General features: G+C 50.2%; 2 pseudogenes; one reads left to right on the top strand and one right to left on the bottom strand.

Annotated features, from left to right (window-relative positions):
* Positions 1-13,216, bottom strand: part of LOC132334706 (zinc finger protein 850-like) — a 1,213,125-nt pseudogene that overhangs the window by 355,520 nt on the left and 844,389 nt on the right.
* LOC132334717 (zinc finger protein 850-like) overlaps positions 1-13,216 on the top strand; it is a 260,738-nt pseudogene that overhangs the window by 219,584 nt on the left and 27,938 nt on the right.

The raw sequence follows: 13,216 nt of genomic DNA, 5'->3' as shown, positions 1-13,216 counted from the left end.
TCCCCTCCTGACCCCACAAAAGTTCCATCCTCCCCCCACTCCATTCCCATATCCAGGGTCCCATCCCGACCCCCAAAAGGATCCCAAAATGATCCCATCCCCCCTCTCATCCCATAGATGGGCCCTCATCCTGATCTCCCCCCCAAAGGACCCCCAATTCCCATGCCCAGAACTCCATCCAGACCCCCCAGTCCAAAAAACCCCAACCCCAAAAACCCCACAAATCCTTATCCCAAAAACCCCAAAAATCCCAATCCCAAAACCCCAATCCTGCCTCAAATTCCCACTACCAGACCCCCAATCCTAAAAACCCCAACCCCAAAATCCCCAACCCCAAAAACCCCACAAACCCCAATCCCAAATACCCCAAAAATCCCAATCCCAAAACCCCAATCCTGCCCCCAATTCCCACTACCAGACCCCCAATCCTAAAAATCCCAACTCCAAAAACCCCAACCACAAAAACCCCAATCCTGTCCCAAATTCCCACTCCCAGACCCCCCCAACCCCAAAAACTCCCATCCCAAAACCCCAATCCCTCAGGAATTGCAGCCGAGCCTGGTGTTGAGTGCAAAAAATAAATATAAAATTTATTAAAACACCCACAATATTTTAAAGGTATCGGGAATAATAACACAGCCCAACTCAGAATAAAATACAAATTAAAAATAAACAACAACAGAACAAAACAAAAAACAAAAAACAAAACCAAAACCGGAGGGGAGGATCCAAACTTGCAATTTTTAGGAATCCTAAAAAAAAAAATTGAAACATGGGTGGAAAGAAAAAGAGGGAAAAGGGTGAAAAACAACACAGAGAGAAAGGGAAAATGATAAAAAATAAAATTATCGGCATAGATTTCTTGTCCTAGGAGTATCTACAGTTTGATTACACGTTAATTAATTCTTTAATTAATTATTCCTATTGCCTTGAGACGTGGGAAAAAATTCTACCGCTCCTTGATCCACCCCGAAACTTCATTTCAAGTAACCCCAGAGCCGAGCCCAGCCAGGAACCCCAAAGGATTTGGGACCCCCTGGTGCCTCCCCCGCAGCTGCCGCCATCCCATGAACATGCCAAAAAGCGCAGGAACAGCCCCAAAGAATTCCCAAAATAAAAATCCCATTATTTGGGATTTTCAAATAATGCTGGAACACCTCAGAAAAAATCCCCAAAAAAATCCCAAAATAAATCCCAGAAAGTGCCAGAACACCGCCAAAAAAAAATCAATCAAAAAATGCCAAAACAAATCCCAAAAAAATCTGGAACAACCCAAAAAAATCCCAAAAGAAATCCCACACTAAATCCCAAAATGTGCCAGAACACCAAAAAAAAAATCCCTAAAAAAACCCCAAAAAAATCCCAAATAATGCCGGAAAAATCCCCAAAAATCCCAAAATAAATCACAAAAAATATCCCAAAATAAATCCCAGATCACGCTGGAATACCCCAAGAAAAATCCCCACCAAAAAACCCAAAATAAATCCCAAATAGCACCAGAATACCCACCAAACAGATCTCCCTGGGGGCAGAGCATGGAGAGCATCAGCTCCTTGGGCTCCTCAGGAGCTGGGGCAGGAACAGGATGTGCTTCAGGGCTTTGCCCACAGCTGGGCAAACGGGAGAAAAACCCCAACATCAGCAACAAACCTGCCCCAAACCTGCCCCAAGCAGGCCCCAAATCTGCCCAAAGTCACTCTGGACACACACCAAACAATCTGCCCCAAATCCCACCAAAATCCTCCATGGTTTGACCCAGGGCTGTCTCAGCATTTTTAAGGATTTTTCAGAGTTCCAAGAAATGATCTCTCAGCTCTGTGGGAAGCCTCCTCTAAACTGATGGCGTTGTGACATCTCCTCTAAGGAATCAGATGCAGCCCCAATTATTATTACAGAACCACTCCAACAGTTTGCTGGGTTTAAAGCATCTCTGTGCTGGGGGAATTTTGGAGGAGACAGCTATTGGATGGTTCATTAGTCTGTCACCCCCAGACCTTCATTCCTAAGTGCCATTCTCTACAGCCTTGTTTTAAATTACCTTTAGGGAATTCTCTCCCACTTAGAGCTTGGGTGGTGGCCAGGCCTCAGCCCTGCCTGGACAGGAATTTGCCAACAGAGCCAGATGTTTTCTGCATCAAAACTAGATTTGAGTGGCTTGCACTTGGCAATCTGACCCTCTAGACATGACTGTTGAACTATTTTTAAAGGGAGCTTGGGAATTATTGTCTGGAAATAATGATCCAAGTCCCCCCTGCATGGAGGTTTGTCAGCTGTTTGCAGACTCTGGGATGATGGTACATTATTTCAGAGATTGCTATTTACCTAATTCCACCTATGCTGTTAGTTTTGTCTGCTATTTGAAATATTCCTGATTGTTGTATCCAAATTATTCCTAATTGCTGTAAGTTTCTTGTCCACTGCATGTATTAATTTACTATGATGTTGCTTCACACTCATAACAAAAGACATGCATCTCATTCTTAAAAAACCAAAAAGAAGAGGAAATAACACCTTAAGAACGTTCAGATAATGCAAATTGTACATGAGAAATTTGGACAACTAATCATTCTGAATGATGCAGTATTTACATGAAAAATTTGGAAAAAAGATCATCACATCTAAATCCCAACTGAGTGCACCACAGTGAAGCCCAATTGATTCATTACCTTCAGGAGAAGATGTGCCTGTGTTTTATCATCAGCAGCTCAAAGCAGTCACCTGTTCATTCCATCAGACACTGATCAGCTCTGTAAAAATGAGGCCCAGGGCAAAGAGAAATAACCTCATCACCTTGCAGCCTCTGTGGCCAGAGCAGGAGCAGGAGGAGGACTGCCAAGACATGGCTGGGTCTGGAAACTGACAGAGGCACTTTGCCAACAAAAGCCTCAGGGCACCCTCATGGTACAGTGCTCCTACTGACCTTCTCCAGTTATTCCCTGTTCCAGCTCCCAGGAGGACATTCAGGGATGGCAAAGATCAACATTTCCAGCTAATGGACTTTCTCATCCTTCTCAACTAATTGGAAACAATGGTCCTTTCTTTCCATTTCCCCAAGAGACATTGGACATTATTCTTCTGTTTTCTCATGCTGCAAAACCCTGTGTCAATGACTTGATAGAATTTGGTAAGTTTTGTTGATTGTAATTGCTCTTTTATCTACCTTATCCCATATCTAATAGATAACCAGTGATAACCTTGATGAGATAATACCCTCACAAGAGTGAGCAGTTTCAACATCAGAACACAGGAGCCTTTTTTAAATGAACAAAAAGGGGGAGATGCCATAGACAGGTAGAATAATGATAAAAGAAAGGCCCTATGAAATCAGGCCTTGCTCTGCTCTATTAACAGCTGGCCTGTCATCTCCTCTGAGTGCAGCTAAGCAGTTACAAGTTCCCATGTGAAGCGATTTTGAGAATGAGACTTTGTGAACAATCTATTCTGAGGGTGAGAAACAAATGCACCTGCAACAACAAGGGATTTGTGCCATGAGAATCAGTGAAGAGAACAGAAAAACAATACAGTAGAGAGATTTGATGCACAACTAAAATCTATTTATTAAACAATAATAGAAAAACTGCTAAGAAATTTGTTAACTAGCTAAAATTAAACAAGATGTCTAATAAACTGAGTATAATTAGTTGTGTGAATAAAAAAATTAGGAGTCCTTCTCCATCCCATGTGGTTTTTCTGGGATTTCAGTTCCCCCCCTTCTTTTGGACTTTGGCTTTCCCCTTCTGTGGGGCTTTGGTGACCTTCTTCTCTGGGGCGTTGGTTTCTTTCTTCTCTGGGCCTTTCTTTTCCTTCTTCTCAGGGGATTTTGTTTCTTTTTTTGGGATTTTGGTTTCCTTCATCTCTGGTGGTTTGCTTTTCCCCTTCTCTGCTTTTGGAGGCTGCTTCCCCACACAAACTCCCTTCTTTCCCTTCTTCCACCTCTCTTCCTCCTTCTGCCTCTTTTCTTCCTCTAAGGTTTTGGCCTCCTCCTGAAGCTTTTGAGCGGGCTGCTTCAGTTCCCTTCTGCAGACAAAACAGAAAACATGGCTGAGAGTCCCACCAGAAACTTGGGCTCACCAGTCCTGGCTGGCCCTGCACTTCATTCCTTCACCCTGAGGCCATTTCCGTGAATTCTCCTCAACCCACAGAGGCTGGGAACATCCCAAGTGAGGGCACTGGTGGAAGGGGACCTCCAGGACCAGCCAAACCTGAGCTTTGCCATCATCAGCTCTTGACTGTGCAAGCTCCCTCTTAAGGCTCAGCCAGAGCCCTCCAGCCCAGTGCCAAAGGCTGATCCACCAGCTCTCTGTGCTGGTGCTGAAAACGCCCTTTGTCTCTTGGCTCCCCAGGTTAGACCAGAGCACAGACTGCTCACATCTGCTTCTCTCTCCTACCATTCTTACTCAGCTCATTCAGCCCCTTCTCCCTGGGCACAGCTGAAGCATGATTTTAAAGGGTTAAGATTTCAGCTGAGGGTTAGAAGCAATTCCCATGGATCAGGATGTAAGGTAGATAGGCAGACCATAGGTTAATGATTATGAGATGCTTAAGCTGGAGCTGATTGTTCCATTGTTTACCATTAGGAGCTTCTTTCTAGAAGGAAGTGGAGTAAGTGAACTGTTAGAAGAACAAATTGAAACCAGTAGAACAATGGGTTAGCACCTGGACTTGATGTCAATCAATCACTAAGCAGGGGACCTTGGATCATGCCAGAGGGTCACAGAGACCTGATGAAGACATTCCTGACTTCATCCCTTAAGACCACGGACCCAATTCAGGAAAAGAACTGCACAGGTGTGAAGGATCAATGACCACATTTGAATACAGAGCAGGGATGGGAGGTGCTGGGGCTGTGCAGATGTATTGTATGTAAGATCTTGGGAAATAAAGAGAGGGCAAAGAACCTTGGGCAGCGCGGTCACACCTTTTAGGGACGGCTCTGGTGCCGCCTGCCGGTGTTAATAAACACACCACTGTCTGACTTTAATTAGTTAGAGAGTCTCTGTCCCTCATCTTCGGTTTTAAGGACTCCTAGCCTGCTCCTTAATGAGAACAATCCTGTCAGTCAGAAAGCAAAGGCTGCAGGAACTCCTCTCCTGCCAGACAGGCTCTTGGCAGCCAGATTTCCTGCTGGAACCCAGCTGTGACCAAGCAAACCAGGGCTGGCTGCCGTGGAAACCATTGGAAGCAGCCTCATCCATCTCCTCCCCATGAAACCAACTTCAGCCTGGCCTGAAGAAGTCCTGATGCACAGGCTTGCTTTGAGCAGCCTCCCCTCCCAGCTCCACACTTGGCCTGTGTGTCCTGAGCTGGGCTGCCTTGCTGGAGCTGAGCTTCTCCTGTGCTTGCCTACTGCTGCAGCTGAAGGGGAGCCTCAAGGACATGAGCTTTTCTGGGTGCTGTCCCACCACAAGGAGAACCTGGCAGATCAGCATTGCAAGGACTTCATCTGGGGCAGGAGCAGGACCCAAAGCAAGGTTTGGTCTGTGCCCCATGCCTGCCCATCCCACAATCCCACTGCTTTGGTGAAGAAGGGAGATGAAGAAGAAGATGCCACTCAACATCCTGGACTTCAAGACACCTCCAGAGGCAGTGCCAAGGCAAGCCCAGAGCCCAGCTCCCTGCAGGCAGCAGCTAAGCCAGGAGGGCTCAGCACTCCAATAGAGAAGAAGATGTTCTGTCTCAACAGAAGAAGGTCCTTCCTCTCTTGGGAGCCAGGGAGCTCAGAGTGGCCATCCCTGTGCTGCTTCTGGCCTTTGCTATGCAGCACCTCTGAGCTCAGAGTCCTTGGAGCAGGGAAGCCCTGCAGGGACAAGAACCCATGGCAGAGCAGTAACCCATGCAAGGCTCACTCACCTGTCCCTGAGAGGTGCCTGAGAGCCACAGCTGATCTCCCGGGGGCTCAGGGAGGAGCTGACACCTGAGGCCTCCCCGGTCACCAGCACCTCACAGGTGGGGCCTCCCTCCACGTGGCACAGCTCGGTGACATTGGAGGTGCTGCTGAGGTGGCCAGAGAAGGTGGAGGAAACCTGCTGGCTCTGTCCTGGCTGCAGCACACCTGAGAGTGGCAGGATACTGAAAGCCTGGATGGAAGACAGGAGAGATTGAGGTGTTGAGCATGGAAATGGATGCAGAAGAGCATCTTGGAGCAAAGTGCAGCTGGACCTGGAGGGGCCTATTCTCCAAACACTGCCAGAATCACCCTCACCTCATCCTGCATCCATGCCACTGACCAGGGCAGGGACCATGGGGAAAATCTTCTCCCATGCTCACAGGTCAATGCATTAATTAGTACATTACATGAAAGGGAACTGGGATGTCTCCTGGCAGTAGAAATTCTCTCTGATGCACAACTTGCCTTGAAAAAGTTTAAAAACTTCCTGCTTTTAGAGAAGGAGGAATCTCAGAAGGAGAGCTCTTGCAGCTGAGGGAAGGAGTCCAGCCCAGCTCATCTGACTCCTGAGGCTCTTCCCCTATCTCTCTATGATTTAAATGCTGCTTTCTCAAGGTGCTACAGCAAAAGCTCCTGCAAAAATTTCCTGTGGACCACCTGAGGAGTTCCAGGGGGAGCAGTGCCCTCCACAGGTGCTGCACAGCGTCCTTGGGCAGCCCCACAACGTGTCCTGCACGGCCTCTCCAACAAGCAGCTGCTTCAGCAGCACTTTGTGCTGGGCCTGGAGGGAGGGGAGGCCCCTCTGTGGCCAATGCTGAGGGCCCCCAGTGGCACTGGGAGCTCCAGCCCTGCTGGCCACACTGACAATGGGCAAGTGAGACAGATTCCCTCTTGCCTTCCAGGGGAGTGTGCACTACGTCCAGGGAGCACCTGAATCCCTCCAAGCCTCGTGGGAGGGGAGGGTTTTCAGGAGTTTGTGCTGGCACCTGAAAAACAAGCCATTTTCTGTGCTGGGAGGAAGAGACAGCCACTCTGCAAAGTCTCCCTTTGTAAGAGAGCTTCAGGGCCAGCAGTGCAACAGCAGCTCTGGGGTGAAAGCAGAGCCCTGCACACAGGGAGTCTGACTGGCTTGGGAAGAGGCTCCATGGAGATCAGGACTCATCCCAGCTTGCTCTGGGAAGGAAGCTGGAGCTCTGAGCATGATGATGCAGATAAAAGCCTCATCTTACATTGGGAAGGAAACAAGGCAAAACATCCCACACTCAGCACAGGCCTGTAGGATCTGAGTCAGCTTCTCCAAGGAAAACTCTCCTCTTTCTCCCTCCCACTCACCCCATGTGCAGCCACTGGCCCTGCTGCCCAGCCCACTGCCAGGGCACAGGACAGCAGGGCAGCAAAAAGGGAGGTCAGCACGAGCATGACTTGGTGCTGGCAGGCTGGGGAGGTAACACAAGCACTGGGTGGACAAGAAAATCTACCTCTGCTCCTGAAGACTGGGCAAGATCCTGCACTTCTCTCAGGGCTGGGACTGGCTCCTCCCTTCTGATCTTGAAGTTCCGCCATCGAGATGCTGAGGAGTCCAAGCCGGTTCTCTGCTCCTTTGGTGGTTGGGGCTTGAACTTAGGTGGGTGAAGCTCATCTCTGGAAAATAAGAGAACTATGAACAGGGACCTGCAGTGGGAGGGAGGGACACCTGCACCAGCAGCTCCTGGTCAGGATGCAGCCCCTGGCTGGGTGCTGGCACCTTGAACTGAGAAATGGTTTGATCCAGCCCTTCCCAATCCAGGCTGGAGCAGCTCTGCTCTAAAGGCAGCCCAGGGATGACACTGAGCTGCTGCAGCAGCTGCAACTGCTTGCACTGAGCAGCTCCAGAGGACAGGCATGAACACCTTGTGGGGATGCCAAAAGCACAGTGGGAGAGGAAAGGACAGAGAAGGCAAGCAAAAAGGGGAGATCTGAGGCAGACCCAGGGGCAGACCCAGCCAGTGCCCAGCCAGCACAGCCCCCCCCAGTGCCCAAGGCCAGAAACTCTGCAGCTCCAACAGGGATTTATCAGGAATGTTCCCCTGACACTGCTGGGGCCTTGGTTGACATTTTCCAGCACTCCCAGGTGACTCAGGTCACATTCCCCATCCATACATACACAGGCTGTGGTGCTGGGATCCTGCCAAGCTCTGTCACCCTTGGGCTTGGGGAGGTTTCTGCCAGCCGTCCTGAGCTCCGTAACTGTGCTCTCTGTGCCAGGAAGCAAGCAAGAAAGATTTTTAAAAAAACCCAAACCAAACTACAACAGGGAAACCTAAAAAACCTTCAACAGCTCAACCCTGCTCACGTTATTTCTTTAGGGACACCTAGCACTCTCCAGCTGAAATGCTGGGCTTTTGGGGAAAAAGAAAATTACATGTTCACCTCCAAATTGAAAAGGATTAAGGTAAGAGAACCTTTCAAAGTACAAATTATTGGCCCAAAGGTAAAAGATTTGCCAGAAATCTCTAGTTAAGACCATGCTGACAGTTAAACAACTGGTTCTTCTGGTGGGGAGAAACCCTCCTCTTTAAGGGAAGCAGCCTGAGAGTTGAAAGCAACTGTTTTGTCAAACTTCAGGCTCCCTGGCACAGCCTGCACTGCCTGTCCTTCCTGTTCACTGATTTACAGGCAGTGCCACAATGGCCCAGGTTCAGATGTTTGCTGCCATCCAGGGAATTTGGCATCACCATTTCCATATGTCTTAAGATAAGTTTCAATCTTTGCATCCACACTTCAAATGCCAGCTTTCCTTTCTTTTATAGAAAGCTCAAGGTTCTTAGAAGTCTTCTGACCTCCTCTTTTGTGCTCAGAGAGATGGCATTTAAACCAGATGTTTCCAAAGTGAACAGCATTTGAAAGAACAATGAATTAAAATGACCCTGGATCCCAGCTTAGCCCAACTCCATTCTGTGTCAGACACTGAGATTCCCACCTCTAAGGCACGAGCTGTTTGTGCCACCCATCCCTCCTGTCCTTCTCCACAGCAGCCTGTGCCTGTTTTCCCCAGAAGAATCCCTGTCCCTGTGCCCCTGCCAGGAGCAGTTGCCCACAGGCACACAGCTCCCCTTGCCCTCACCAGGGGGTTTCTCTCATCCCCGAACACGCCGATGAGAACGTTGGTGCGATGCTCGCCCAGCGCCTGCACCTCCACCACAACTGGGATCTCTGCTGTGCTCTGGGGCTGGACAATCCCACAGGGCTGGGGGCTGCAGTAGAACACAGCAGAGTCCTCCTTGCGTTTCTGGAAGGGACAGAATGAAATGCAGCTTCAGAGGCACCTCTGAAGAAACTTTAGACTCCTTAACATCCACCGCAACAGCAACTTACACACACGTTTAAAACTCCCCAGGACAAAGGTAAAAGGCACAAACAAGATGCAAGAATTGGAGGCTTAACATTCGCAGGGGATCCTGCAAGGAGGCTGCCAGCACAGGCACTGGTGTCTCTGGATGCAGCAGCTTTTCACAACCCTCTAAGATCTCCCACAAGTAAACACCCTGAAGACTAGAACATCAACTGTTCCCTCAGCAGCTTACACTGCCTCCTCAAGTTTACATTCGGGTAGGATCCTGTTCTCAGCAGATCTTTAAGACTGAATAGAAAGCAGCAAAGTCTTATCTAAACCCTTTTTTTCCCCTAAGAATCTCCTCAATAATATTTGACAGGAGGAGGTGGATGTGATGCCAAACCTGGGGAATAAGCCCGTAGCAGCCAGGGAGGTGGCTGGGATTCCTGATGACGAGCTTCTTCTCATAGGGCACCTTCAGGTGGCACTCATCATACTGGAGCACATAGGGGGACACTTGGAGCTCAGGAACGAGACATCTGGGCAAAGAGATGACCCCAGGGGAATCAGAGATACTGAGAGAATGGAGAACGTTTACCCCCAAAGATTGTGCAATGCAGCAGAACACATTGGTCACTGTCAAATGGACATTTAACAGCCCTACAGGGATAAATTGCCTTCTGCCTCTTCCCACTCAAACAGGTCCTGTCAAGGAGGGGCAAACCCTGAGGCAGCACCCAGAGGCTGCCAAGTGCCCCAGGCAGAGCACTTTGTGCCACAGCTGCCTCAGCCCCTCCTTTGCCCAAGAAGCCTTGCAAGGACTCCTGTCACAGTCCCAGTGATCCACGAGCTCTGGGGGAGCCTTCCCAACAAGGATCAGGGCTCACTAAGGCTCAAGGAACACACAGCTCCAGTGTCTCAGGAAAAATGACTCCCTTCTCTGCCATGGTGCTGTTGCCCTGCCTGAGAACTCAGCTCTTTGCCCCAGCCCTGGAGGGCACGAGACACCAGCTGCCCTCCAGAGTGGCTGATCACCCCCTCCCAGGCCCTGCAGCTCCCTCCCTCCTTCCCTGCACAGCTCCAGGCACTGAATGGCCCCAGCTCCACCTGCTTTACAGAATGGCAGCCCAGGCACTGACTGGATGGCTCTGCCTGGGACAGGGAACAGCACCAGGGAGCTGCATCCCTCTGGGCATTCAACTGGCACCCACAGCAGCACTGCAGGATGGAATTCTGCTGCAGCAACAACGGCCTTTAGTCTCAACTCTGAGAATATTAAAGCTCAAAATGGGAAGGAGAGGGAAGGAGAAAAACTGGACTGAGCTGCCACATCCAGGGCTGCTTTCCCCTCCTAAGACCTTGCCCTCGCCACTCTTGCTGAGAGCCACTTCCCCCCTGCCAGGTGCCCTCATGAACAGAAGCAGAGCCTGACTCTCAGCAGGCTGCTTGCTGTGGCCCAAACCAATGCACGCTGGTCACAACCAGCACAACTCCACCTCTTGCAGCAAGAAGGAGAGGAGGCCCTCAGCAAATTTGTTCCACCTCAAGCACCAAAACCCAGCCCAAGAAATGATATCATTCCTGGTCCCTTTAGAAGAGGGCCCAGGACCGTGCTGGGCTGTGAGCAGGGCTGCTTTTCACCACAGGCTGCTGCCCAAGCCCTGCTGTTCTCATGTCCAGCTGGCACAACATGAGGCCATTAAGCAGCACTTCTCCTTGGCAGCTGCAGCCAGCCAAGCCTGTGCAAGGCAGTGCCTGGGGGAGGCCAGGCAAGGGCTGGTACCTGGCTGTGATGAACAGTTTTGTCACTCCCTTGCCAATGCCCTCCACGTCCACCAGCATCCTCCGGCGGAACTCCATCACCGTGTTGGAACACAGGGTCACCTGGTGGAAGAGAAGAACAGGAAATTCTTCCTTACAAAAGCTCATTACCCACCTGTGATATCCTCCAGTTCTTGAGGAGGATTTGGCCTTCATTCTTCTGCAGCTCCATGTGTAGAGCACAGTCTCAGAGGAACAAAACCTTCTGGCAATACCAGATTTGTTAAACACACCTTGCTATCAGGGCATAGGTCAGCTACATTCAGACATTAGACTAAAGCTCTTTGCAATACTGAATTCAAATTAGGGGTCCAATTTCTCATCTGACTACAATGACATCCATGCAGAGGAAATCTGACTTGAACAAAATGAGTTCAGCTTTACAGCAGCAAGCTGAGGGCAAAGTGTGGCCCAGCAGGTGCTGGGCACTTCATGGCTGCCGTGGGACCCGGAGCCCGGGCTGGCTCTCAGAACTCTGGCCCCATGCCAGGAGTGGGGAACTGCCTCAGGATGGGCACTTACCAGAGGCAGAACCCTCAGAGGCACTTGCTCTATGGTGCAAGAGACAAGCCACGACAGGGAGCAGGCAGAGAAGAAAGGAGGAGGCTCCCTGTCTTGAAGTTCCACAAGGAAGGGTTTATTCCAAGCAAGGGGATCAGAGGCAAAAGAGCCCTGGGCACTCCTGTGAAACCGCTTTTGTACAGACACAAATGGGGGGGGGGGGGGGGGGATACAAACAGCAAACCATTAGGGAATCCTCAGGGGAGCAGTGAGGGGATTACATCAAGTGTACATCTGGGGCCACTTGGGGTAGGAGGGTGGAGAGGATGGCTCACAAGGGCCAATGGGACCTCCAGGAATAGGGGAATTCCAAAGGAGTGTTGCAGACAGGGAATGGCTCGAGGTCAAATTGGCAAAGAAGGCTGGGGAACAAAAGGGGGTGGGTTGCCTTGAAAGGCAGGGAAAGAGCTGGAACAAGGGGCAAGGAATGGCATGAGGGACAGCTTTGAGGGAGGGTGAAACCCAGGGGTAAACCAACTCGGGGAGAACATGGGGGTACAACAGAACAAACCACTTAAGAAGAAATCAATAAAATAAATTTGAACCACTACACATGGCTGCAAAGTTTTCTGTCCCCTCTAGAGATTCCTGCAGTGAACACAAATCATTCTGCTCCCCAGGAGGGGGGAAATGAGACCAAGAAGAAAAGCTAACTGCTTTATACAATGACATCTCTCTAACAGCCACCTTCTGCCATCATCCTTGCTCTGCCCACTTGCAATCAAATCAATTGCTCTCAAAAACACAAGAATGGCTTCAGGCCTTGACCATAAGGTATGTCACCTCAGCAGATGATTTTGGAAACCAAACAGTGCTCCTGGAGGAACATCCCGAGTAAGCCAGCTAGCAGAGGCCTCCCAGCAGTGCAGATCTCTCCCTCCCACCATGCTCAAAGCTGGCACCAGAGCTAAAGCCCTCCCACACTCCAGTGCAGCTTCAGCCCTGGTGCTGCAGCGTCTGTGGCTGGACTCTGGCTGTACCTCGATGTCCTGGTGTCCCTGGGGGAGGATGGTCCCTCGGCTGGGATTCATGGTGAACTCCCTGGGCTCAACATAGAAATGGATTCCCTTCCTCCAGGCTGGGTCGCTGTGCCTGCGGATCTGATCCACGCTGTCAACAGCCGGCTGCGTGCCATCGTCCGACATGCGGAGCTGGAACGTCAGCGGCACCGCGGAGCTGTTGGTGAGGCGACAGCGCTGGGTGTAGGGAAAGCCTGGCAAAGGACACAAATATCCAGTCAGGCACCCATGATGGCATGATCCTGGGGTGAATATCCTGGCAGGATCAAAGTGGGATTGGAGTTCAGCTCTTTATTATCTGAACTACAGCTCACCGAGAAGGTGCGTGAGGAATTAATCGTCACTTAGTTCCCTTTGACACAGTTTCCAGATTCCAGACTGCAGCCCTGAAAATGCCCACTCCTAGCCCTGCTCAACACTGCAAGCTTCTCTCTTTGGGATGGGGAGGAGCTCCCTCACCTGCCCCAAACCAGCACCACTTATCTCTCAGTGATGGGTGTGCATCCAGACCCAGCATTTACTCTGAGAATTCAAGCTGTCAAATTCCCTGGGAAGCCTGCCAACACTCCCACTGTTTTCAAGAGATATAAACAGGGAGTCGTCATTGAGAAGAAG

This window comes from Haemorhous mexicanus, chromosome 16 (assembly GCF_027477595.1).
Source record: "Haemorhous mexicanus isolate bHaeMex1 chromosome 16, bHaeMex1.pri, whole genome shotgun sequence".
NCBI classification, from domain to species: Eukaryota; Metazoa; Chordata; class Aves; order Passeriformes; family Fringillidae; genus Haemorhous; species Haemorhous mexicanus.
This window is presented reverse-complemented; position numbering and strand designations above follow the sequence as displayed.